The sequence below is a fragment of the Bos javanicus genome, chromosome 3, assembly GCF_032452875.1.
Source record: "Bos javanicus breed banteng chromosome 3, ARS-OSU_banteng_1.0, whole genome shotgun sequence".
In the NCBI taxonomy this organism is placed as follows: domain Eukaryota; kingdom Metazoa; phylum Chordata; class Mammalia; order Artiodactyla; family Bovidae; genus Bos; species Bos javanicus.
In genome coordinates this window covers 28,654,576-28,680,034 of record NC_083870.1, presented here as the reverse complement: position 1 = coordinate 28,680,034, position 25,459 = coordinate 28,654,576, and the positions used below count along the sequence as shown (strand labels likewise).

General features: G+C 39.8%; 1 protein-coding gene across 7 annotated transcripts in view; it reads left to right on the top strand.

Annotated features, from left to right (window-relative positions):
- The window catches only part of SYCP1 (synaptonemal complex protein 1), a 145,736-nt gene that overhangs the window by 99,755 nt on the left and 20,522 nt on the right, over positions 1-25,459 (top strand). The gene's annotated exons all lie outside the window — the stretch shown is intronic.

The window sequence follows — 25,459 nt, the reverse complement described above, 5'->3', positions numbered from 1 at the left end:
TTGATGCTGGGAAAGATTGAGGGCAGGAGGAGAAGGGGACGACAGAGGATGAGATGATTGGATGGCATCACTGACTCAATGGACATGGGTTTGGGTGGACTCTGGGAATTGGTGATAGACAGGGAGGCCTGGCATTCTGCGGTTCATGGGGTCACAAAGAGTCAGACACGACTGAGTGACTGAACTGAGACCGATACTGAGTCGCTCAGTTGTGTCCAACTCTTTGCGACCCCATGGGCTGCAGCATGTCAGGCTTCCCTGTCCTTCACCATCTCCTGGAGCTTTCTCAAAGTCATGTCCATTGAGTCAGTGATGTCATCCAACCATCTCATCCTCTGTTGTCCCCTTTCTCTGCTGCCTTCAGTTTTTCCCAGCATCAAGGTCTTTTCCAGTGAGTCAGTTCTTTGCATCACTTGGCCAAAGTATTGGAGCTTCAGCTTCAGCATCAGTCCTTCTAATGGATATTCAGAAGTGATTTCCTTTAGGACTGACTGGTTTGATTTTCTTGCAGTCCAAGGGGACTCTCAAGAGTCTTCTCCAACACCACAGCTCAAAAGCATCAATTCTTCAACGTTCAGCCTTCTGATGGTCCAACTCTCACATCCATACATGACTACTGGAAAAACCATAGCTTTGACTAGACAGACCTTTGTTGGCGAAGTAATGTCTCTGCTTTTTAATATGCTGTCTAGGTTTGTCATAGCTTTCCTCCCAAAGAGAAAGTGTCTTTTAATTTCATGGCTGTAGTCACCTGCAGCCATGGTGATTTTGGAGCCCCCCAAAATAAAGTCTGTTACTGTTTCCATTGTCTCCCCATCTATTTGCCATGAAGTGATGGGACCAGATGCTGTGATTTTTGTTTTAAAACATTGAGTCTTAAGCCAGCTTTTCCCCTCTCTCTTTAACCTTCATCAAGGGGCTCTTTGGTTCCTCTTTGCTTTCTACCATTAGGGTGGTGTCATCTGCATATCTGACATTATTGATATTTCTCTCAGCAATCTTGATTCCAGCTTGTGCTTCATCCAGTCTGACATTTCACATGATGTACTCTACATATAAGTTAAATAAGTGGGGTGACAGTATACAGCCTTGACATACTCCTTTCCCAGTTTGGAACCAGTCCATTGTTCCATGTCCAGTTCTAGCTGTTGCTTCTTGACTTGCATACAGGTTTCTTAGGAGGCAGGTAAGGTGGTCTGCTATTCCCATCTCTTGAAGAATTTTCCACGGTTTGTTGTGATCCATACACTAAAAGGCTTTAGTATAGTCAATAAAGCAGAAGTAGATGTTTTTCTGGAATGCTTTTGCTTTTTCTGTGATCCAAAGATTTTGGCAATTTGGTCTATAGTTCCTCTGCCTTTTCTAAATCTAGGCTTGTACATCTGAAAGTTCTTGGTTCATGTTCTGTGGAGGCCTGGCTTGGATAATTTTGAGCATTACTTTGCTGGTATGTGAAATGAGTGCAATTGTGCGGTAGTTTGAACATTCTTTGGCATTGCTCTTTGGGATTTGAATAAAAACTGACCTTTTCCAATCCTTTAACCACTGCTGAGTGTTCCATATTTGCTGGCATACCAAGTACAGCATCATCTTTTAGGATTTGAAATAGTTCAGCTGGGAATCCATCACCTCCACTAGCTTTGTTTGTACTGATGCTTTCTAAGGCCCAGTTGACTTTGCACTCCAGTCTGGCTCTAGGTGAGTGGTCACACCATCATGGTTATCTGAGTCATTAAGATCTTTTTGGTATAGTTCTTCTGTGTATTCTTGCCACCTCTTCTTAATATCTTTGTTGCTTCTGTTAGATCCATACCATTTCTGTCCTTAATTATGCCCATCTTTGCATGAAATGTTCCCTTGGTATCTCTAATTTTCTTGAAGAGATTTCTAGTCTTTTCCATTCTATTGTTTTCCTTTGTTTCTTTGCACTGATCACCGAGGAAGGCTTTCTTATCTCTCCTTGTTATTCTTTGGAACTCTGCATTCAAATGGGTATATCTTTCCTTTTCTCGTTTGCCTTCTGCTTCTGTTCTTTTCTCAGCTATTTGTAAGGCCTCCTCAGACAGCCATTTTGCCTTTTTGTATTTCTTTTTCTTGGGGATGGTTTTAATCACTACCTCCTGTACAATGTCATGAAACTCTGTCCATAGTTCTTCAGGTACTCTATCAGATCAAATCCCTTAAATCTATTTCTCACTTCCACTGTATAATCATAAGGGATTTGATTTAGGTCATACCTGAATGGTCTAGTGGTTTTCCCTAGTTTCTTCAATTTAAGTCTGAATTTAGCAATAAGGAGTTCATGATCTGAGCCACAGTCAGCTCCCAGTCTTGTTTTGCTTCTCCATTTTTGGCTGCAAAGAATATAACCAATCTGATTTCAGTATTGACCATCTGGTGATGTCAATGTGTAGAGTCTTCTCTTGTGTTGTTGGAAGAGGGTGTTTGCTATGACCAGTGTGTTCTCTTGGCAAAACTCTGTTAGCCTTTGCTCTGCTTAATTTTGTACTCCAAGGCCAAATTTGCCTGTTACTCCAAGGTGTCTGTTGACTTCCTACTTTTGCATTCTAGTACCCTATAATGCAATGAACATCTATTTTTGGTGTTAGTTCTAGGAGGTCTTGTAGGTCTTCATAGAACCATTCAACTTCAGCTTCTTCGGCATTACTGGTGGGGGCATAGACTTGGATTGCTGTGATATTGAATGGTTTGCTCTGGAAATGAACAGAGATCATTCTGTTGTTTGTGAGATTGCATCCAAGCACTGCATTTCGGACCCTTTTGTTGACTATGATGGCTACTCCATTTCTTCTAAGGTATTCTTGCCCACAGTAGTAGATATAATGGTCATCTGAATTAAATTCACCCATTCCAGTCCATTTGAGTTCACCGATTCCTAAAATGTCAACATTCATGCTTGTCATCTCCTGTTTGACCACTTCCGGTTTACTTTGATTCATGAACCTAACATTATACATTCCTATGCAGTATTGTTCTTTATAGCATTGGACTTTAATTTCACCACCAGACATCCACACCTGGGCGTTGTTTCCACTTTGGCTCAGCCTCTTTATTCCGTCTGGAGCTATTTCTCCACTCCTTTCCAGTAGCATGTTGGTAGGTGCCCAACCTAGGGAGTTCATCTTTTAGTGTCATATCTTTTTGCCTTTTCATACTCTTCCTGGGGTTCTCAAGGCAAGAATGCTAAAGTGGCTTTCCATTCCCTTCTCCAGTGGACCACGTTTTGTCAGAACTCTAACCATGACCCATCTGTCTTGGGTGGCCCTACATGGCATGGCTCATAGTTTCATTGTGTCAGACAAGATTGTGATCCATGTGATTCATTTGGTTAGTTTTTGTGATTAGTGTCTGCCCTCTGATGGATGAGGCTATGAAGCTTGTGGAAATTTCCTGGTGGGAGGCACTGGCTATGGGTAAAACTGGGTCTTGCTCTGGTGCACAGGGCCATGCTCAGTAAATCTTTAATCCAGTTTTCTTCCGATGAGTCAGGCTGTGTTCCCTCCCTGTAGTTTGTCCTGAGGCCAACCTATGGTGGGGTAATGGCGACCTCCTTCAAAAGGACTTATGCCACAGGCCCAGCTCCCATGACTGTTGTAGTCAGTGCCTCTGACCCTGCGACAGGCAGCTGTCAACCCACACCTCTTCTGGAGACTCCTGGACACTCACAGGCAAGTCTGGCTCAGTCTCTTGTGGGCTCTCTGCTCCTTTCTCCTGGGTCCTGGTGCAAACAAGTTTTGTTGTGTTTTGGAATTTACTCACACTGTAAAATGACAATACTTTCTTTTCTTTCTTTATAACATCACACTGTGCCGAGTAACCTACTTATATATAGTTTAATCCTTACAACAGTGCTATTAAACAGTACTTATTATTGTCTGCCTTTTTTTTTTCTTTTTTAAAAGCCAGTCAAATTTAGCAGTGGGGAGTTGTATACTAATTTTAGTGACACTAATGTTAATAAGTTCTGGTAACCCATTACCATCAGACCAGCCTGTTGTCTGCATTTTTACAGAGGTTAGGTTGTTTATTCAGGATCACATAAGAAAAACAATGGAATAACTTAGAATTCAAATCTAGGTTTATTTTGCATGATTCGAAATCATATTTCCTAATTACTCTGCAACATGCCTAGGTAATGTGCACTTTCAATTTCAGATCTCTGTGTGTTTGTTCATTGTTTCCTGCATTTAATTCCTTTCTTACGTTCTCCACCTATGAAAAATTTCACGTATTTTCATGTTGCAAAGGTGAGCTTACTGTATATAAGTATTCTCATAGTATTTTGTTTGAAGACTATTTATTTATATATTTATTAGGCTGCATTGGGTCTTGGTTGCAGCATGAAGAATCATACTTTGCAGTGCATGGGCTTCTCTAGTTGCGGTGTGCTGGCTTCTTTCTGGTTGTAGCACTTGGGCTCCAGGAGTACAGGCTCAGTAGTTGTGGTGCACTGGCTTAGTTGCCTCAACTCATGTAGAATCTTAGTTCCCCGGATCAGGGATCAAACTAATGTCCCCTACATTGAAAAGCAGATTCTTCTCTAGGAGTTTTATAGTTTCTGGTCTTATGTTTAGATCTTTAATCCATTTTGAGTTTATTTTTGTGTATGGTGTTAGAAAGTGGTCTAGTTTCATTCTTTTACAAGTGGTTGACCAGATTTCCCAGCACCACTTGTTAAAGAGATTGTCTTTAATCCATTGTATATTCTTGCCTCCTTTGTCAAAGATAAGGTGTCCATATGTGCGTGGATTTATCTCTGGGCTTTCTATTTTATTCCATTGATCAATATTTCTGTCTTTGTGCCAGTACCATACTGTCTTGATGACTGTGGCTTTGTAGTAGAGCCTGAAGTCAGGTAGGTTGATTCCTCCAGTTCCATTCTTCTTTCTCAAGATCACTTTGGCTATTCTAGGTTTTTTGTATTTCCATACAGATTGTGAAATTATTTGTTCTAGCTCTGTGAAGAATACTGTTGGTAGCTTGATAGGGATTGCGTTGAATCTATAAATTGCTTTGGGTAGTATACTCATTTTCACTATATTGATTCTTCCAATCCATGAACATGGTATATTTCTCCATCTATTAGTGTCCTCTTTGATTTCTTTCACCAGTGTTTTATAGTTTTCTATATATAGGTCTTTAGTTTCTTTAGGTAGATATATTCCTAAGTATTTTATTCTTTTCGTTGCAATGGTGAATGGAATTGTTTCCTTAATTTCTCTTTCTGTTTTCTCATTATTAGTGTATAGGAATGCAAGGGATTTCTGTGTGTTGATTTTATATCCTGCAACTTTACTATGTTCATTGATTATTTCTAGTAATTTTCTGGTGGAATCTTTAGGGTTTTCTATGTAGAGGATCATGTCATCTGCAAATAGTGAGAGTTTTACTTCTTCTTCTCCAATTTGGATTCATTTTATTTCTTTTTCTGCTCTGATTGCTGTGGCCAAAACTTCCAAAACTGTGTTGAATAGTAATGGTGAAAGTGGGCACCCTTGTCTTGTTCCTGACTTTAGAGGAAATGCTTTCAATTTTTCCCCATTGAGGATAATGTTTGCTGTGGGTTTGTCATATATAGCTTTTATTATGTTGAGGTATGTTCCTTCTATTCCTGCTTTCTGGAGAGTTTTTATCATAAATGGATGTTGAATTTTGTCAAAGGCTTTCTCTGCATCTATTGAAATAATCATATGGTTTTTATTTTTCAATTTGTTAATGTGGTGTATTACATTGATTGATTTGCGGATATTGAAGAATCCTTGCATCCCTGGGATAAAGCCCACTTGGTCATGGTGTATGATCTTTTTAATGTGTTGTTGGATTCTGATTGCTAGAATTTTGTTAAGGATTTTTGCATCTATGTTCATCAGTGATATTGGCCTGTAGTTTTCTTTTTTTGTGGGATCTTTGTCAGGTTTTGGTATTAGGGTGATGGTGGCCTCATAAAATGAGTTTGGAAGTTTACCTTCCTCTGCAATTTTCTGGAAGAGTTAGAGCAGGATAGGTGTTAGCTCTTCTCTAAATTTTTGGTAGAATTCAGCTGTGAAGCCGTCTGGACCAGGGCTTTTGTTTGCTGGAAGATTTTTGATTACAGTTTCAATTTCCGTGCTTGTGATGGGTCTGTTAAGATTTTCTATTTCTTCCTGGTCCAGTTTTGGAAAGTTGTACTTTTCTAAGAATTTGTCCATTTCTTCCACGTTGTCCATTTTATTAGCATATAATTGTTGATAGTAGTCTCTTATGATCCTTTGTATTTCTGTGTTGTCTGTTGTGATCTCTCCATTTCGTTTCTAATTTTGTTGATTTTTCTCCCTTTGTTTCTTGATGAGTCTGGCTAATGGTTTGTCAATTTTATTTATCCTTTCAAAGAACCAGCTTTTGGTTTTGTTGATTTTTGCTATGGTCTCTTTTGTTTCTTTTGCATTTATTTCTGCTCTAATTTTTAAGATTTCTTTCCTTCTACTAACCCTGGGGTTCTTCATTTCTTCCTTTTCTAGTTGCTTTAGGTGTAGAGTTAGGTTATTTATTTGACTTTTTTCTTGTTTCTTGAGGTGTGCCTGTATTGCTATGAACTTCCCCTTAGGACTGCTTTTACTGTGTCCCACAGGTTTTGGGTTGTTGTGTTTCATTTTCATTCATTTCTATGCAAATTTTGATTTCTTTTTTGATTTCTTCTGTGATTTGTTGGTTATTCAGCAGCGTGTTGTTCAGCCTCCATATGTTGGAATTTTTAATCGTTTTTCTCCTGGACTTGAGATCTAATCTTACTGCATTGTGGTCAGAAAAAATGCTTGGAATGATTTCTATTTTTTTGAATTTACCAAGGCTAGCTTTATGGCCCAGGATGTGATCTATCCTGGAGAAGGTTCCATGTGCGCTTGAGAAAAAGGTGAAATTCATTGTTTTGGGATGAAATGTCCTATAGATATCAATTAGGTCTAACTGGTCTATTGTATCGTTTAAAGTTTGTGTTTCCTTGTTAATTTTCTGTTTAGTTGATCTATCCATAGGTGTGAGTGGAGTATTAAAGTCTCCCACTATTATTGTGTTATTGTTAATTTCTCCTTTCATACTTGTTAGCATTTGTTTTACGTACTGTGGTGCTCCCGTGTTGGGTGCATATATATTTATAATTGTTATATCTTCTTCTTGGATTGATCCTTTGATCATTATGTAGTGACCATCTTTGTCTCTTTTCACAGCCTTTGTTTTAAAGTCTATTTTATCTGATATGAGTATTGCTACTCCTGCTTTCTTTTGGTCCCTATTTGCATGGAAAATCTTTTTCCAGCCCTTCACTTTCAGTCTGTATGTGTCCCCTGTTTTGAGGTGGGTCTCTTGTAGACAACATATGTAGGGGTCTTGTTTTTGTATCCATTCAGCCAGTCTTTGTCTTTTGGTTGGGGCATTCAACCCATTTACGTTTAAGGTAATTACTGATGAGTATGATCCCATTGCCATTTACTTTATTGTTTTGGGTTTGAGTTTATACACCGTTTTTGTGTTTCCTGTCTAGAGAATATCTTTTAGTATTTGTTAGAGAGCTGGTTTGGTGGTGCAGAATTCTCTCAGCTTTTGCTTGTCTGAAAAGCTTTTGATTTCTCCTTCATACTTGAATGAGATCCTTGCTGGGTACAATAATCTGGGCTGTAGGTTATTTTCTTTCATCACTTTAAGTATGTCTTGCCATTCCCTCCTGGCTTGAAGAGTTTCTATTGAAAGATCAGCTGTTATCCTTATGGGAATTCCCTTGTGTGTTATTTGTTGTTTTTCCCTTGCTGCTTTTAATATTTGTTCTTTGTGTTTGATCTTTGTTAATTTGATTAATATGTGTCTTGGGGTGTTTCGCCTTGGGTTTATCCTGTTTGGGACTCTTTGGGACTCTCTGGGTTTCTTGGACTTGGGTGATTATTTCCTTCCCCAATTTAGGTAAGTTTTCCACTATTATCTCCTCAAGTATTTTCTCATGGTCTTTCTTTTTGTCTTCTTCTTCTGGAACCCCTATGATTCGAATGTTGTAGCGTTTAATATTGTCCTGGAGGTCTCTGAGATTGTCCTCATTTCTTTTAATTCATTTTTCTTTTATCCTCTCTGATTCATTTATTTCTCCCATTCTATCTTCTAATTCACTAATCCTATCTTCTACCTCTGTTAATCTACTATTTGTTGCCTCCAGAGTGTTTTTAATTTCATTTATTGCATTATTCATTATATATTGACTCTTTTTTATTTCTTCTAGGTCCTTGTTAAACCTTTCTTGCATCTTCTCAATCCTTGTCTCCAGGCTATTCATCTGTGATTCCATTTTAGTTTCAAGATTTTGGATCAATTTCACTATCATTATTCGGAATTCTTTATCACGTAGATTCCCTATCTCTTCCTCTTTTGTTTGGTTTGGTGGGCATTTATCCTGTTCCTTTATCTGCTGAGTATTCCTCTGTCTCTTCATCTTGTTTAAATTGCTGAGTTTGGGGTGTCCTTTCTGTATTCTGGCAGTTTGTGGAGTTCTCTTTATTGTGGCATTTCCTCACTGTGTGTGGGTTTGTACAGGTGGCTTGTCAAGGTTTCCTGGTTAGGGAAGCTTGTGTCGGTGTTCTGGTGGGTGGAGCTGTATTTCTTCTCTCTGGAGTGCAATGAAATGTCCATTAATGAGTTATGAGATGTCTATTGTTTTGGGGTGACTTTGGGCAGCCTGTATCTTGAAGCTCAGGGCTGTGTTCCTTTGTTGCTGGAGAATTTGCTTGGTATGTCTTGCCCTGGAACTTATTGGCCTTTGTGTGGTGCTTGGTTTCAGTGTCAGTATGGAGGCATTTGATGAGCTCCTGTCAATTAATGTTCCTTGGAGTCAGGAGTTCCCTGGAGTCAGGGTTTGGACTTAAGTCTCCTGCTTCCGGTTATCGGTCTTATTTTTACAGTAGTTTCAAAACTTCTCCTTCTATACAGCACCATTGATAAAACATCTACATTAAAGATGAAAAGTTTCTCTATGGTGAGGGTCACTCAGAGAGGTTCACAGGGTTACATGGAGAAGAGAAGAGGGAGGAGGGAGTTAGAGGTGACCCAAATGAGATGAGGTGAATCAATAGTGGAGACAGTGGGCTAGCCAGTAGTCACTTCCTTATGTGCACTCCACAACTGGACCACTCAGAGATGTTCACGGAGTTATACAGAGAAGAGAAGAAGGAGGAAGGTGACAGAGGTGGCCAGAAGGATAAAAGGGGGGAATGAAAAGGAGGGAGACAGATCCAGCCAGTAATCAGTTCCCTAAGTATTCTCCACCGTCTGGAACACACAGAAATTCACAGAGTTGGGTAGAGTAGAGAGGGGTTAGGGAGGAGACACAGGCGACCTGTTGGAGAAAAAGGAGAGTCCAAAGGGAGAGAGAGCAGTCAAGCCAGTAATCTTGCTCCCTAGTCAAAAATGGGTCCTGAAGATTGGGTCCTTAAAGGTACAAAATTGGTAACAAATACATAAAATCAAAAATTAAAAATCTAGAGTAGAGTTTGGAATTTCAAAAATACGATGTTAAAGAAAAGAAGAAGGAAAAGAAAGAGAGAAAAAACGAACAAACAAAAACAAGGCCGTGAAAATTATAAAGAAAGTACAGGTACAAAATTGATAACTAATACCAGAAAGCAAAAATTAAAAATCTAGAGTAGAGTTTGGAATTTCAAAAAATACAATGTTAAAAAAAAAAAGAAGAAAAATAAAGAGAGAAAACAAACAAACAAATACAAACAATGTCACAAAAATTATAAAGAAAATACAGGTACAAAATTGATATCAAATACCAAAAAGCATAAATTAAAAATCTAGAGTAGAGTTTGGAATTTCAGATATACAATGTTATATAAAAGAAGAAGAGAAAGAAACAGAGAAGAAGAAAAGAAGAAAAGAAAAAAAAAAAAGTCACAGAAGTTATATAAAAAAAACTATAGGTACAAAATTGATAACATATACCAAAAAGCGAAAATTAAAAATCTAGAGTAGAGTTTGGAATTTCAAAAATACAATGTTAAAGAAAAGAAGAAAAAAACAAACAAAAAAAAACAAACAAAAAAACAAGGTCAAAAAATTATAAAATATATATATATGAAGTTTGCTGAAGAAGAAAAAAATAGGGTCTTTTTTTTTTTTTTTTTGCAAAGTAATAGGTTATAAAAGTGAAAATTAAAGGAACAATAGAGGACTTAAAAAATTTTTTTTAATTAAAAAAAAAAAGAATGATCGTAAAAATAATAAAAATGTATCTAGGACTTTCTTGGTTTTTTTGTGGGTGTTGTGGGTTCAGTTCATTTTTGGCTAGTTCCTTGGTCAAACTTATATTTCTCAAGATCTATAGGCCCCTTCCTATGTAGTCCGTAGTAACCACAGGGTTTTGATCTATTGCCTGTAGCTTCCAAGGCATTTCCCTCTGTTATATCTTCTTCTGTTTGCTAGTCTCTTCAGTATCTGGTTTCCGCCCTGACACAAAGGGCACGGTGGAGGACACTTTTTTTTTTTTTTTTAGGTTTACTTGTTCAGTCGCGCTGTGGGGAGGGAGGGAGGGATGCTGCAAACAAATAACACTGGCATGGGCTCGCAGTGCCTCAGCCACCCTGGGTCTGCCCCCGCTCACGGCGCGTGTAGCCTCCCTGTCCACACTGCTCGGACTCTAGGTTGTTCCGCCGGGAACAATCCGAGGCGGGCCCTGGGCTGCATGCACCTCCCAGGTCCAAGCCGCTCAGGTTCAGGCACTCGGGTAGTCCTCAGAGGCGCAGACTCAGTTGGGCCTGCGTTTTGTGCTCTTCCCAGGTCCGAGCAGCTCAGGTGATGAGGTGTTTGGCGAGTGCCAATGCTGCGACTTATCGCCTCCCCGCCACTCGGTTATCTGGGTGTAAAACCGGCGCACCTTCTCAGGCAGATGTTGACCGTCCAGACCCCCAAGAAGTTTTAGTTAGCAAAGAAGCCTGCTTACAGTTTTATAGATAATGTCTCTCTTGGGGCTGCGATTGCCCCCTTCCGGCTCTGGCTGCCTGTCACAGGAGGGGGAAGGTCTGCAGCCGGCTATCTCTGTTCAGTCCTTTGTTCCGTGCGTGGGCCTGGCGGTCTTAGGTTAGGGCTGGCTTTTCGCGTGGTAGATATCCCACAGTCTGGTTTGCTAGCCCAAATTATTTCGCTCAGATAGCGCTCAGGGTATTCAGGCCAGATTCTTACTCTCAGCGATGCAGCCCACACCGCGCCTCCCTGCCCAGCCCCCGCTTGCTAATGGCGGATGCAGGCGTCTGCGCTGGTTCTCCGCTGGGGGCGTTACCGTAGGGCTCGCAATCTGCGAGTTTTAATTGTTTATTTATTTTTTCTCCCTGTTTTGTTGCCCTCTGTGCTTCCAAAGCTCAGCACAGATTCGGCAGTGAGAAGGTTTCCTGGTGTTTGGAAACTTCTCTCTTTTTAAGATTCCCTTCCCGGGACGGAACTCCGTCCCTCCCTCTTTTGTCTCTTTTTTTTTGTCTTTAATATTTTTTCATACCTCCTTTCGAAGAGTTGGGTTGCTTTTCTGGGTGCCTGATGTCCTCTGCCGGCATTCAGAAGTTGTTTTGTGGAATTTACTCGACGTTTAAATGCTCTTTTGATGAATTTGTGGGGGAGAAAGTGTTCTCCCCATCCTACTCCTCCGCCATCTTGGCTCCTCCCCCCATCTTGGCTCCTCCCCTATTTTAACCTTTTATCAGGTATATGGTTTGCAAATATTTGGCAGTGTTTTGCATAGTTGGGAAAGCTAGGTGCTTACTCTCATGGTCTCACTTTCCTGCATGGGAGAAATTGCTGACTGACAGGTTCTCTCTTGCCACTGTGCTGTACTGTCTTGGGAGACGGAGTACTGTTTATTTGCTAAGTCTTGTCTGACTCTTTATGACCCCATGGACTATCGCCTGGCAGGCTAATGGCAGCCCACTCCAGGATTCTTGTCTGGGAAGGGTGGTGACATGGATAAAATGAAACTGTTTCTCTTCTTCAGTGTGTTCAATCTGGGATTTTTTTTTTTTTGCTTTAGTGGTGTGCTAGAATTTCTACTGGACTCCAGAACTTCCACAGAGGTATTCTCATCTATGGATGATTGTCAAAATCTGTGTTCTTGTTGAGGAGGATGGTAAAAATGCCTGTTCTCCTATTTTGCTGAAATCACTCTCCCCTTTTTCCTAATATAAGTATTTATAAAGCATTATAAATTTCTCTTTCAGTACTGCTTTGGCTATGTCCCATATATTTTGATATATTGTGTTTTTGTTTTCATTCAGTTCTTACAGTTTTATATTTCTTTGAGATTTCTTTGACCCATTGATTATTTAGAAGTTTGTTTTAAATTTTCACATGTTCAAAGATTTTCCTGTTGTCTTTCTGTTACTGATTTCTAGTTTAATTACATTGTAATCAGAGAATACAATCTTTATGATTTCTATATTTGTCTGTGGGATACTATTAACAGAAACACCATAGACTGAAAGGCCTAAATAATAAGTATTATTTCCCACAGTTCTGGAGGCTCTCAGTCTGAGATCAAGGTACCAGCATGATAAAGTTCTGTTCAGGGCCCATTTCCTGGCTTGTAGATAGTAGCCTTCTTGCTGTGTCTTCACATGGCTGAGAGAGAACTCTGGTTACTTCATCTCCTTATAAGGGTACCAGTACCATCATAAGGGATTCACTTCCATGACCTCATCCAAACCCAATTACTTCTCAAAGGCTGTACCTCCTTTGGCCGCACCATACCACATTGTGGGTTAAGGCCTTGATATATGAATTTTGGGGGGATAAAAACATTCAGTCCATAGAAATTTGTTCTTTTGAATTTGTTGAGGTTTGCTTTATGGCCCAGGGTATGGTCTGTCTTGGGGATGATCTATAGGTGCTTGAAGCAAGTGTATGTTATGCTATTGTTGGTGTACTGCAAATGTCAGTTAACTCTAATTAGTTGTATTGTTCACATTTTATACATTTTTGCTGACTTTGGTCTTGTAATTTTATCAGTTGCTGAAAGAAGAGTGGTAAAAGCCCCCAATTTTGTTTGTCTCCTGTCTCAGCTCTGTTTCAGTTCAGTTCAGTTGCTCAGTCATGTCTGACTCTTTGCGACGCCATGGACTACAGCACGCCAGGCTTCTCTGTCCATCACCAATTCCCGGAGCCTACTCAAACTCATGTCCATGTGTCGGTGATGCCATCCAACCATCTCACCCTCTGTCGTCCCCTTCTCATCCTGCCTTCAATCTTTTCCAGCATCAGGGTCTTTTCCGATGAGTCAGTTCTTTGCATCATGTGGCCAAAGTATTGGAGTTTCAGCTTCAGCATCAGTCCTTCTAATGAATATTCAGGACTGATTTCCTTTAGGATGGACTGGATGGATCTCCTTGCAGTCCAAGGGACTCTCAGGAGTCTTCTTCAACATCATAGTTCAAAAGCATCAATTTTTTGGTGCTCAGCTTTCTTTATCGTCCATCTCTCACATCTGTACATGACTACTGGAAAAAACGGAGCTTTGACTAGACGGACCTTTGTTGGTAAAGTAATGTCTCTGCTTAAGTTTTAAAAAAGTTTCACTGACATACAATTTATGTACTATACAGTCACCCATTTTAAGTGTACAATTCTATGGTTTTAAATATATTAACAGTTATGTAACTGTCACTGCCTCAGAGTTTCAGAATATATGTATCAACCACCAAGCAGCCATTATAGCTGCCCTCTTGGTCTCATCGGCAAATTCACTAGCTCTAGTCAGTCACTAAATCTACTTTCTGTTTCTATAAGATTTACCTATTCTGAATATTTCACTTAAATGGAATCATGTAATATATGGTCTTGTGACTGGCTTCTTTCACTTTAGCATAATGTCTTCAAAGTCCAGCTATGATGGTAAAGAATCTGCCTGTGGTGTGGGAAATGTAGGTTCAATCCCTGGGTCAGGAAGATCCCCTGAAAAAGGATATGGCAACCCACTCCAGTGTTCTTGTCTGGAAAATTACATGGATGGAGGAACCTGGCAGGCTATAGTCCATGGCATTGCAAAGAGTTGGACACAACTGGGTGACTAACACACACTCATGTGTCCTAGAATATACCAGTATTTCATTCCTATTTTACTGCTGAATGATATTTTATTATATGGATATATTATTTTATTTATCCATTTATCAGTTGATGGAAACTTGGATTGTTTTCATTTTAAGTTATGAATAATGGTGTTAAGAATATTGTGTACAAGTTTTGTAAGGATATATGTTTTCATTTTTCTTGATTATATTTAGGAGTAGAGGCTGGGTAATATGGTTTCTCTGTTTCATATTTTAAGATACTACCTAACTGTACCATTTTGGATTTCCACTATCTATGCATCAAGGTCTTAATTTTTCTATTACCTCACCAATACTTGTTGTCTCTTTTCAGATTATAGTCATCCAGGGGGATGTGGCATGGTATATCACTGTGTTTTGATTTGTATTTTCTTAATGGCTAATGGTATTGATCATCTTTTCATGTGCTATTGACATTTATATCCATTTTGGAGATATCTCTACTCAAATACTTTGCCCATTTTAAAATTAGGGTTCCATTACGTTCCATCCAGTCGCTCAGTCATGTCAGACTCTTTGTGACCCCATGGACTGCAGCATGCCAGGCCTACCTGACCATCACGAACTCCTGGAGTTTACCCAAACTCAACTCCATTGGTTGGTGATGCCATCCAACCATTTCATCCTCTGTCTTCCCCTTCTCCTCCAGCCTTCAATCTTTCCCAGCATCAGGCTCTTTTCCAATGAGTCAGCTCTTTGCATTGGGTGGCCAAAGTATTGGAGTTTCAGCTTCAACATCACTCCTTCCAATGAATACTCAGGACTGATCTCCTTTAGGATGGACTGGTTGGATCTCCTTGCAGTCCAAGGGACTCTCATGAGTCTTCTCCAACACCACAGTTAAAAGTATCAATTCTTTGGTGCTCAGCTTTCTTTAAAGTCCAACTCTCACATCCATACATGACTATGGGTAAAACCATAGCCTTGACTAGACGGACCTTTGTTGGCAAAGTAACGTCTCTGCTTTTTAATATGCTGTCAGGTTGGTCATAACTTTTCTTCCAAGGAGCAAAAATCTTTTAATTTCATGGCTGCAGTCACCATCTACAGTGATTCTGGAGCCCCCAAAAATAAAGTCAGCCACTGTTTCCACTGTTTCCCCATCAATTTGCCATGAAGTTATGGGACCAGATGCCATGATCTTAGTTTTCTGAATGTTGAGCTTTAAGCCAGCTTTTTCACTCTCCTCTTTCACTTTCAACAAGAGGCTCTTTAGTTCTTCACTTTCTGCCATAAGATGGTATCATCTGGATATCTGAGGTTATTGATATTTCTCCAGGCAATCTTGATTCCAGCTTGTGCTTCATCCAGCCTGGCATTTCGCATGATGTACTCTGCATAGAAGTTAAATAAGCAAACTGACAATATACAGTCTTGACGTACTTCTTTTCCTATTTGGAACCAGTCTATTGTTCCATATCCCGTTCTAACTGTTGCTTCCTGACCTGCATACAGATTTGTCAAGAGGCATGTCAGGTGGTCTGGTATTCACATATCTTTCAGAATTTTCCACAGTTTATTGTGATCCACACAGTCAAAGGCTTTGGCAAAGTCAATAGAGCAGAAGTAGGTGTTTTTATGGAACTCTTTTACTTTTTTGAAGATCCAGCAGATGTTGGCAATTTGATCTCTGGTTCCTCTGCCTTTTCTAAAACCAGCTTGAGCATCAGGAAGTTCATAGTTCACACTGTTGAAGCCTGGCTTGGAGAATTTGAGCATTACTTTACTAGTATGTGAGATAAGTGCAATTGTGCGGTAGTTTGAGCATTCTTTGGCATTGCCTTTATTTGGGATTGGGATGAAAACTGACCTTTTCCAGTCCTGTGGCTACTGCTGACTTTTCCAAATTTGCTGGCATATTGAGTGCAGCACTTTCACAGCATCATCTTTCAGGATTTGAAATTGCTCAGCTGGGATTCCATCACCTCCACTAGCTTTGTTCATAGTGTTGCTTCCTAAGGCCCACTTGACTTCACATTCCAGGATGTCTGGCTCTAGGTGAGTGATCACACCATGGTGATTATCTTGGTCGTGAAGATCTTTTTTATACAGTTCTTCTGTGTATTCTTATCACCTCTTCTTAATATCTTCTGCTTCTGTTAAGTCCATACCATTTCTGTCCTTTATCGAGTCCATCTTTGCATTAAATGGTCCCTTGGTATCTCTAATTTTCTTGAAGAGATCTCTAGTCTTTCCCATTATATTGTTTTCCTCTGTTTCTTTGCATTGATCACTGAGGAAGGCTTTCATATCTCTCTTTGCTATTCTTTGGAACTCTGCATTCAGACGTGTATGTCTTTCCTTTTCTCCTTTGCTTTTGGCATCTTTTCTTTTCTCAGCTATTTGTAAGGCCTCCTCAGACAGCCATTTTGCTTTTCTTCCATTTCTTTTTCTTGGGATGGTCTTGATCTCTGTCTCCTGTACAATGTCATGAACCTCTGCCCATAGTTCATCAGGCACTCTATCAGATCTAGTCCCTTAAATCTATTTCTCACTTCCACTGTATAATTGTAAGGGATTTGATTTAGGTCATACCTGAATGGTAAAGCGTCTGTCTACGATGCGGGAGACCCGGGTTCAATCCCTGGGTTGGGAAGATCCCTTGGAGAAGGAAATGGCAATCCACTCCAGTACTATTGCCTGGAAAATCCCATGGACAGAGAAGCCTGGTAGGCTACAGTCCATGGGGTTGCAAAGAGTTGGACACGACTGAGCGACTTCACGTTCATGTTCATGTTTGAATGGTCTGGTGGTTTTCCCTACTTTCTTCAATTTAAGTCTGAATTTGCCAATAAGGAGTTCATGATCTGAGCCACAGTCAGCTCCCGGTCTTGTTTTTGCTGACTGTATAGAGCTTCTCCAGGTTTGGCTGCAAAGTATATAATCAGTCTGATTTCAGTGTTGACCATCTGGTGATGTCCATGTGTAAAGTCTTCTCTTGTGTTATTGGAAGAGGGTGTTTGCTATGACCAGTGCGTTCTCTTAGAAAAACTCTATTAGCCTGTGCCCTGCTTCATTCTGTACTCCAAGGCCAAATTTGCCTGTTACTCCAGGTGTTTCTTGACTTCCTACTTTTGCATTCCAGTCCCCTATAATGAAAAGGACATCTTTTTTGGGTGTTAGTTCTAGAAGGTCTAGTAAGTCTTCATAGAACCGTTCAACTTCAGCTTCTTCAGCATTACTGGTCAGGGCATAGACTTGAATTACTGTGATATTGAATGGTTTGCCTTGGAAATGAACAGGGATCATTCTGTCATTTTTGAGATTGCATCCAAGTACTGCATTTTGGACCCTTCTGTTGACTATCATGGCTACTCCATTTTTTCTAAGGTACTCTTGCCCACAGTAGTAGATATAATGGTACTTATTTTTTATTTTATTTATTTTTTAAAATATAAATTTATTTATTTTAATTGGAGGCTAATTACTTTACAATATTTTATTGGTTACAATATTGTATTGTATTGGTTTTGCCATACATCGATATGAATCTGCCACTGGTGTACATGTGTTCCCCATCCTTAACCCACCTCCCTCCCCATACAATCCGTCTGGGTCATCCCAATGCACCAGCCCCAAGCATCCTGTATCCTGCATCAAACCTGGACTGGCGATTCGTTTCACATATGATAATATACATGTTTCAATGCCATTCTCCCAAATCATCCCACCCTCGCCCTCTCCCACAGAGTCCAAAAGACTGTTCTGTACCTCTGTGTCTCTTTTGCTATCTCTCATACAGGGTTATCGTTACCATCTTTCTAAATTCCATATATATAGTTTGTTATACTGTATTGGTGTTTTTCTTTCTGGCTTACTTCACTCTGTATAATAGGCTCCAGTTCCATCCACTTCATTAGAAATGATTCAAATGTATTCTTTTTAATGGCTTGAGTAATACTCCATTGTGTATATGTACCACAGCTTTCTTATCCATTCGTCTGCTGATGAACATCTAGGTTGCTTCCGTGTCCTGGCTATTATAAACAGTGCTGCGATGAACATTGGGGTACACGTGTCTCTTTCAGTTCTGGTTTCCTCGGTGTGTATGCCCAGCAGTGGGCTTGCTGGGTCATATGGCAGTTCTACTTCCAGTTTTTTAAGGAATCTCCACACTGTTCTCCATAGTGGCTGTACTAGTTTGCATTCCCACCAACAGTGTACGAGGGTTCCCTTTTCTGCACACCCTCTCAAGCATTTATTGCTTATAGACTTTTGGATAGTAGCCATTCTGACTGGCATGAAATGGTACCTCATAGTGGTTTTGATGTGCATTTCTCTGATAATGAGTGATGTTGAGCATCTTTTCATGTGTTTGTTAGCCCTCTGTATGTCTTCTTTGGAGAAATGTCTATTTAGTTCTTTGGCCCATTTTTTGATTGGGTCATTTGTTTTTCTGGAATTGAGCTGCAGGAGTTGCTTGTATATTTTTGAGATTAATTCTTTGTCAGTTGCTCCATTTGCTATTATTTTCTCCCATTCTGAAGGCTGTATTTTTACCTTGCAGAAGCTTTTAATTTTAATTAGGTCCCATTTGTTTATTTTTGCTTTTGTTTCCATTACTTTGAGAGGTGGGTCATAGAGGATCCTGCTGTGATGTATGTCGGAGAGTGTTTTGCCTATGTTCTCCTCTAGGAGTTTTATAGTTTCTGGTCTTACATTTAGATCTTTACTCCATTTTGAGTTTGTTTTTGTGTATGGTGTTAGAAAGTGTTCTAGTTTCATTCTTTTACAAGTGGTTGACCAGTTTTCCCAGCACCACTTGTTAAAGAGATTGTCTTTAATCCATTGTATATTCTTGCCTCCTTTGTCAAGATAAGGTGTCCATAGGTGCGTGGATTTATCTCTGGGCTTTCTATTTTGTTCCATTGATCTATATTTCTGTCTTTGTGCCAGTACCATACTGTCTTGATGACTGTGGCTTTGTAGTAGAGCCTGAAGTCAGGTAGGTTGATTCCTCCAGTTCCATTCTTCTTTCTCAAGATAGCTTTGGCTATTCGAAGTTTTTTGTATTTCCATACAAATTGTGAAATTATTTGTTCTAGCTCTGTGAAAAATACTGTTGGTAGCTTGATATAGGGTACTATCAAGTATCTGTGAAAAATACTGTGGGTAGCTTGCACTGATTATATAGATTGCTTTGGGTAGTATACTCATTTTCACTATATTGATTCTTCTGATCCATGAACACGGTATATTTCTCCATCTATTAGTGTCCTCTCTGATTTCTTTCACCAGTGTTTTATGATTTTCTATATATAGGTCTTTAGTTTCTTTAGGTAGATATGTTCTTAAGTATTTTATTCTTTTTGTTGCAATGGTGAATGGAATTGTTTCCTTAATTTCTCTTTCTATTTTCTCATTATTAGTGTATAGGAATGCAAGGGATTTCTCTGTGTTAATTTTATACCCTGCAACTTTACTATATTCATTGATTAGCCCTAGAGCTCTAGCTCTAGTAATTTTCTGGTGGAGTCTTTAGGGTTTTCTATGTAGAGGATCATGTCATCTGCAAACAGTGAGAATTTTATTTCTTCTCCAATTTGGATTCCTTTTATTTCTTTTTCTGCTCTGATTGCTGTGGCCAAAACTTCCAAAACTATGTTGAATAGTAGTGGTGAGAGCGGGCACCCTTGTCTTGTTCCCGACTTTAGGGGAAATGTTTTTAATTTTTCACCATTGAGGATAATGTTTGCTATGGGTTTGTCATATATAGATTTTATTATGTTGAGGTATGTTCCTTCTATTTCTGCTTTCTGGAGGGTTTTTATAATAAATGGATGTTGAATTTTGTCAAAGGCTTTCTCTGCATCTATTAAGATAATCATATGGCTTTTATTTTTTATTTGTTAATGTGGTGTATTACATTGATTGATTTGCAGATATTGAAGAATCCTTGCATCCCTGGGATAAAGCCCACTTAGTCATGATGTATGATCTTTTTAATATGTTGTTGGATTCTGACTGCTAGGATTCTGTTAAGGATTTTTGCATTGATGTTCATCAGTGATATTGGCCTGTAGTTTTCTCTTTCTGTGGCATCTTTGTCAGGTTTTGGTATTAGGGTGATGGTGGCCTCATAGAATGAGTTTGGAAGTTTACCTTCCTCTGCAATTTTTTGGAAGAGTTTCAGCAGGATAGGTGTCAGCTCTTCTCTAAATTTTTGGTAGAATTCAGCTGTGAAGCCGTCTGGACCGGGGCTTTTGTTTGCTGGAGGATTTCTGATTACAGTTTCAATTTCCATGCTTGTGATGGATCTGTTAAGATTTTCTATTTCTTCCTGGTTCAGTTTTGGAAAGTTGTACTTTTCTAAGAATTTGTCCATTTCTTCCACGTTGTCCATTTTATTGGCATATAATTGCTGATAGTCGTCTCTTATGATCCTTTGTATTTCTGTGTTGTCTGTTGTGATCTCTCCATTTTCATTTCTAATTTTATTGATTTGATTTTTCTCTCTTTGTTTCTTGATGAGTCTGGCTAGTGGTTTGTCAATTTTATTTATCCTCTCAAAGAACCAGCTTTTGGCTTTGTTGATTTTTGCTATAGTCTCTTATTTCTTTTGCATTTATTTCTGCCCTAATTTTTAAGATTTCTTTCCTTCTACTAACCCTGGGGTTCTTCATTTCTTCCTTTTCTAGTTGCTTTAGGTGTACAGTTAGTTTATTTATTTGACTTTTTTCTTGTTTCTTGAGGTATGCCTGTATTGCTATAAACCTTCCCCTTTGCACTGCTTTTACAGTGTCCCACAAATTTTGGGTTGTTGTGTTTTCATTTTCATTCATTTTTATGCATATTTTGATTTCTTTTTAGATTTCTTCTGTGATTTGTTGGTTATTCAGCAGCATGTTGTTCAGCCTCCATATGTTGGAATTTTTAATAGTTTTTCTCCTGTAATTGAGATCTAATCTTACTGCATTATGGTCAGAAAAGATGATTAGAATGATTTCAATTTTTTTGAATTTACCAAGGCTAGATTTATGGCCCAGGATATGATCTATCCTGGAGAAGGTTCAGTGTGTGCTTGAGAAAAAGGTGAAATTCATTGTTTTGCGGTGAAATGTCCTATAGATATGAATTAGGTCTAACTGGTCTATTGTATCATTTAAAGTTTGTGTTTTCTTGTTAATTTTCTGTTTAGTTGATCTATCCATAGATGTGAGTGGAGTATTAAAGTCTCCCACTATTATTGTGTTCTTGTTAATTTCCCCTTTCATACTTGTTAGCATTTGCCTTACATATTGCGTTGCTCCTATGTTGGGTGCATATATATTTATAATTGTTATATCTTCTTCTTGGATTGATCCTTTGATCATTATGTAGTGACCGTCTTTGTCTCTTTTCACAGCCTTTGTTTTAAAGTCTACTTTATCTGATATGAGTATTGCTACTCCTGCTACCTTTGGGCTTTATTTGCATGGAATATCTTTTTCCAGCCCTTCACTTTCAGTCTGTATGTGTCCCTGGTTTCAAGGTGGGTTTCTTTTAGAGAACATATATAGGGGTCTTGTTTTTGTATCCATTCAGCCAGTCTTTGTCTTTTGGTTGGGGAATTCAACCCATTTACATTTATGGTAATTATTGATAAGTATGATCCCATTGCCATTTACTTTATTATTTTGGGTTCGAGCTTATACACCGTTTTTGTGTCTCCTGTCTAGAGAATATCCTTTAGCATTTGTTGGAGAGCTGGTTTGGTGGTGCTGAATTCTCTCAGCTTTTGCTTGTCTGTAAAGCTTTTGATTTCTCCTTCATATTTGAATGAGATCCTTGCTGGGTACAGTAACCTGGGCTGTAGGTTATTTTCTTTCATCACTTTTAAGTATGTCCTGCCATTCTCTCCTGGCCTGAAGAGTTTCTGTTGAAAGATCAGCTGTTTTCCTTATGGGAATCCCATTGTGTGTTATTTGTTGTTTTTCCCTTGATGCATTTAATATTTGTTCTTTGTGTTTGATCTTTGTTAATTTGATTAATATGTGTCTTGGGGTGTCTTGCCTTGGGTTTATCCTGTTTGGACTCTCTGGGTTTCTTGGACTTGGGTGATTATTTCCTTCCCCATTTTAGGGAAGTTTTCAACTATTATCTCCTCAAGTATTTTCTCATGGTCTTTCTTTTTGTCTTCTTCTTCTGAGACTCCTATGATTCGAATGTTGGGGCATTTAACATTGTCCTGGAGGTCTCTGAGATTGTCCTCATTTCTTTTAATTCGTTTTTCTTTTTTCCTCTCTGATTCATTTATTTCTACCATTCTATCTTCCACCTTATGTATCCTATCTTCTGCCTCCATTATTCTACTGTTGGTTCCCTCCAGTGTGTTCTTGATCTCATTTATTGCATTATTCATTATATATTGACTCTTTTTTATTTCTTCTAGGTCCTTGTTAAACCTTTCTTGCATGTTCTCAATCCTTATCTCCAGGCTATTTATCTGTAACTCCATTTTGTTTTCAAGATTTTAGATCATTTTCACTATCATTATTTGGAATTCTTTATCAGGTAGATTCCCTATCTCTTCCTCGTTTGTTTGGTTTGGTGGGCATTTATCCTGTTCCTTTACCTGTTGGGTATTCCTCTGCCTCTTCATCTTGTTTATATTGCTGTGTTTGGGGTGGCCTTTCTGTATTCTGGCAGTTTGTGGAGTTCTCTTTATTGTGGAGTTTCCTCACTGTGGGTGGGGTTGGACGGGTGGCTTGTCAAGGTTTCCTGGTTAGGGAAGCTTGTGTCGATGTTCTGGTGGGTGGAGCTGGATTTCTTCTCTCTGGAGTACAGTGAAGTGTCCAGTAATGAGTTTTGAGATGTCAGTGGGTTTGGAGTGACTTTGGGCAACCTGTATATTGAAGCTCAGGGCTATGTTCCTGTGTTTCTGGATAATTTGCATGGTATGTCTTGCTCTGGAACTTGTTGGCCCTTGGGTGGTGCTTGGTTTCAGTGTAGGTATGGAGACGTTTGATGAGCTCCTGTCGATGAATGTTCCCTGGAGTTAGGAGTTCTCTGGTGTTCTCAGGATTTGAACTTAAGCCTCCTGCCTCTGGTTTTCAGTCTTATTCTTACAGTAGCCTCAGACTTCTCCATCTATACAGCACCGATGATAAAACATGTAGGTTAAAGATGAAAAGTTTCTCCTCAGTGAGGGACACCCAGAGAGGTTCACAGAGTTACATGGAGAAGAGAAGAAAGAGGAGGGAGATAGAGGTGACCAGAAGGAGAAGAAGGGGAATCCAAAGGGGAGAGAGCAAGCTAGCCATTAATCACTTCCCTATGTGCTCTTCACAGTCTGGACCCCTCAGAGATGTTCACAGAGTTACACAGAGAAGAGGGTGGAAGGAGACAGAGGTGGCAAGGAGGATAAAGGGGGGAATCGAAAGGAGAGAGACAGATCCAGCCAGTAATCAGTTCCCTGTGTTCTCCACAGCCCAGAACACACAAAGAGATTCACAGAGTTGGGTAGAGAAGAGAAGGGTGAGGGAGGAGATAGAGGCAACCTGGTGGAGAAAAAGGAGAGTCCAAAGGGGAGAGAGCAGTCAAGCCAGTAATCTCGCTCCCAAGTAAAAATGGGTACTGAAGATTGGGTTCTTAAAGGTACAAAATTGGTAACAAATACCAAAAATTAAAGATTAAAAATCTAGAGGTTGGATTCTCAAAAATACAATATTAAAGGAAAAAAGTCACAAAAATTATAAAAAATATATATATATGAAGTTTGCTTTAAAAAATAGGGTCTTTTTTTTTGCAAAGTAGTAGTAGGTTATAAAAATGAAAATTAAAAGAGAGAGGACTTAAAAAATTTTTTTTTAATTTAAAGAATGATAATAGTAAATATATATCTAGGACTTTCTCTGATGTTGTTGTGGACAGTGTGGGGTCAGTTCGTTTTCAGATAGTTCCTTGATCCGGTTTATACTTCTCAAGATCTATAGGCCCCTTCCTATGTGCTTGGGTGCTAACTATAGGGTTTTAATCTATTGCACCTGTCACTTCCAAGGCGGTTCCTTCCGTTTTAGCTTCTTGTTTGCTGGTCTCTTCAGTGTCTAATTTCTACCTGACACAAGGGGGCGGTGATGGTCACTTTTTTAAGCTCACTTGTTCAGATGTGCTATGGGGAGGGAGGGACGCTGCAAACAAATAACCCTGGTGTGTCCTCGCAGTGTCTAAGCCACACTGGGTTTGCCCCTGCTCCCGGTGTGTGCTTTCCCAGTCTACACTGCTTAGGCTCTAGGTTGCTCTGCTGGGAACTGTCTGAGGCCGGCTCTGGGTTGTATGCACCTCCCAGGTCTAAGCCGCTCAGGTTCAGGTACTCAGGTACTCCACAAAGGTGCTGACTCTGTTGGGCCTGCATTTTGTGCCCTTCCCAGGTCCGAGCAGCTCAGGTGACCAGGTGTTTGGTGAGCGGGGTCGCTGTGACTTATCGCCTCCTCCGTCCCTGCTGCCTGGTTTTCTGGGTGTATAACTGGCACACCCTGGATATCAACTGTACAGAATCCCGGGAAGTCTTGGTTAGCAACAAAGCCTACTTGCAGTTTGGTAGATGATGTCTCTCTGGGGCCACGATTGCCCCCTTCCGGCTCTGGCTGCCCTTGCCTGCCTGTCTCTGGCGGGGGATGGACTGGTCTGCAGCTGGCTAACTCTGCTCAGTCCTTTGTTCTGTGAGCAGGCCTGGCAGTGTCTTAGGGGCTTTTCTCAGGGTAGCTATCCCACAGTCTGGTTTGCTACTTCACGTTAGGTCCCTCAGATTGCCCTCAGGGCGTTCTGGCCTGGTCCTTACTCTAAGCAGTGCAGCAGGCGCCTCCCTGCCCCAGCCGCTTGCTAGTGGCGGATGCGGGTGTCTGGGCTGCTTCTCCACTGGGAGTTACCGTTGGGCACGTAATCTGTGTGTTTTAATTATTTATTTTTCCTCTTGGTTATATTGCTCTCTGAGGTTCCAAGGCTCGCCACAGACTTGCCAGTGAGAGTGTTTCCTGGTGTTCGGAAACTTCTCTCTTTTTTAAGACTCCCTTCCCGGGACAGATCTCCATCCCTACCTCTTTTGTCTCTCTTTTTATCTTTTATATTTTTTCCTACCTCCTTTCAAAGACAATGGGCTGCTTTTCTGGGTGCCTGATGTCCTCTGCTGGCATTCAGAAGTTGTTTTGTGGAATTTACTCAGCGTTCAAATGTTCTTTTGATGAATTTGTGGAGGAGAAAGTGGTCTCCCTGTCCTATTCCTCCATCATCTTAGGACCACCTCCTACTTATTTTTTAATATTGAGTTTTAGGAGTTCTTTATGTATTCTACATATAAATCTCGTATCTAATATAAGATTTTTAAATATTTTCTCCCATTTTTTGAATTGTCTTTT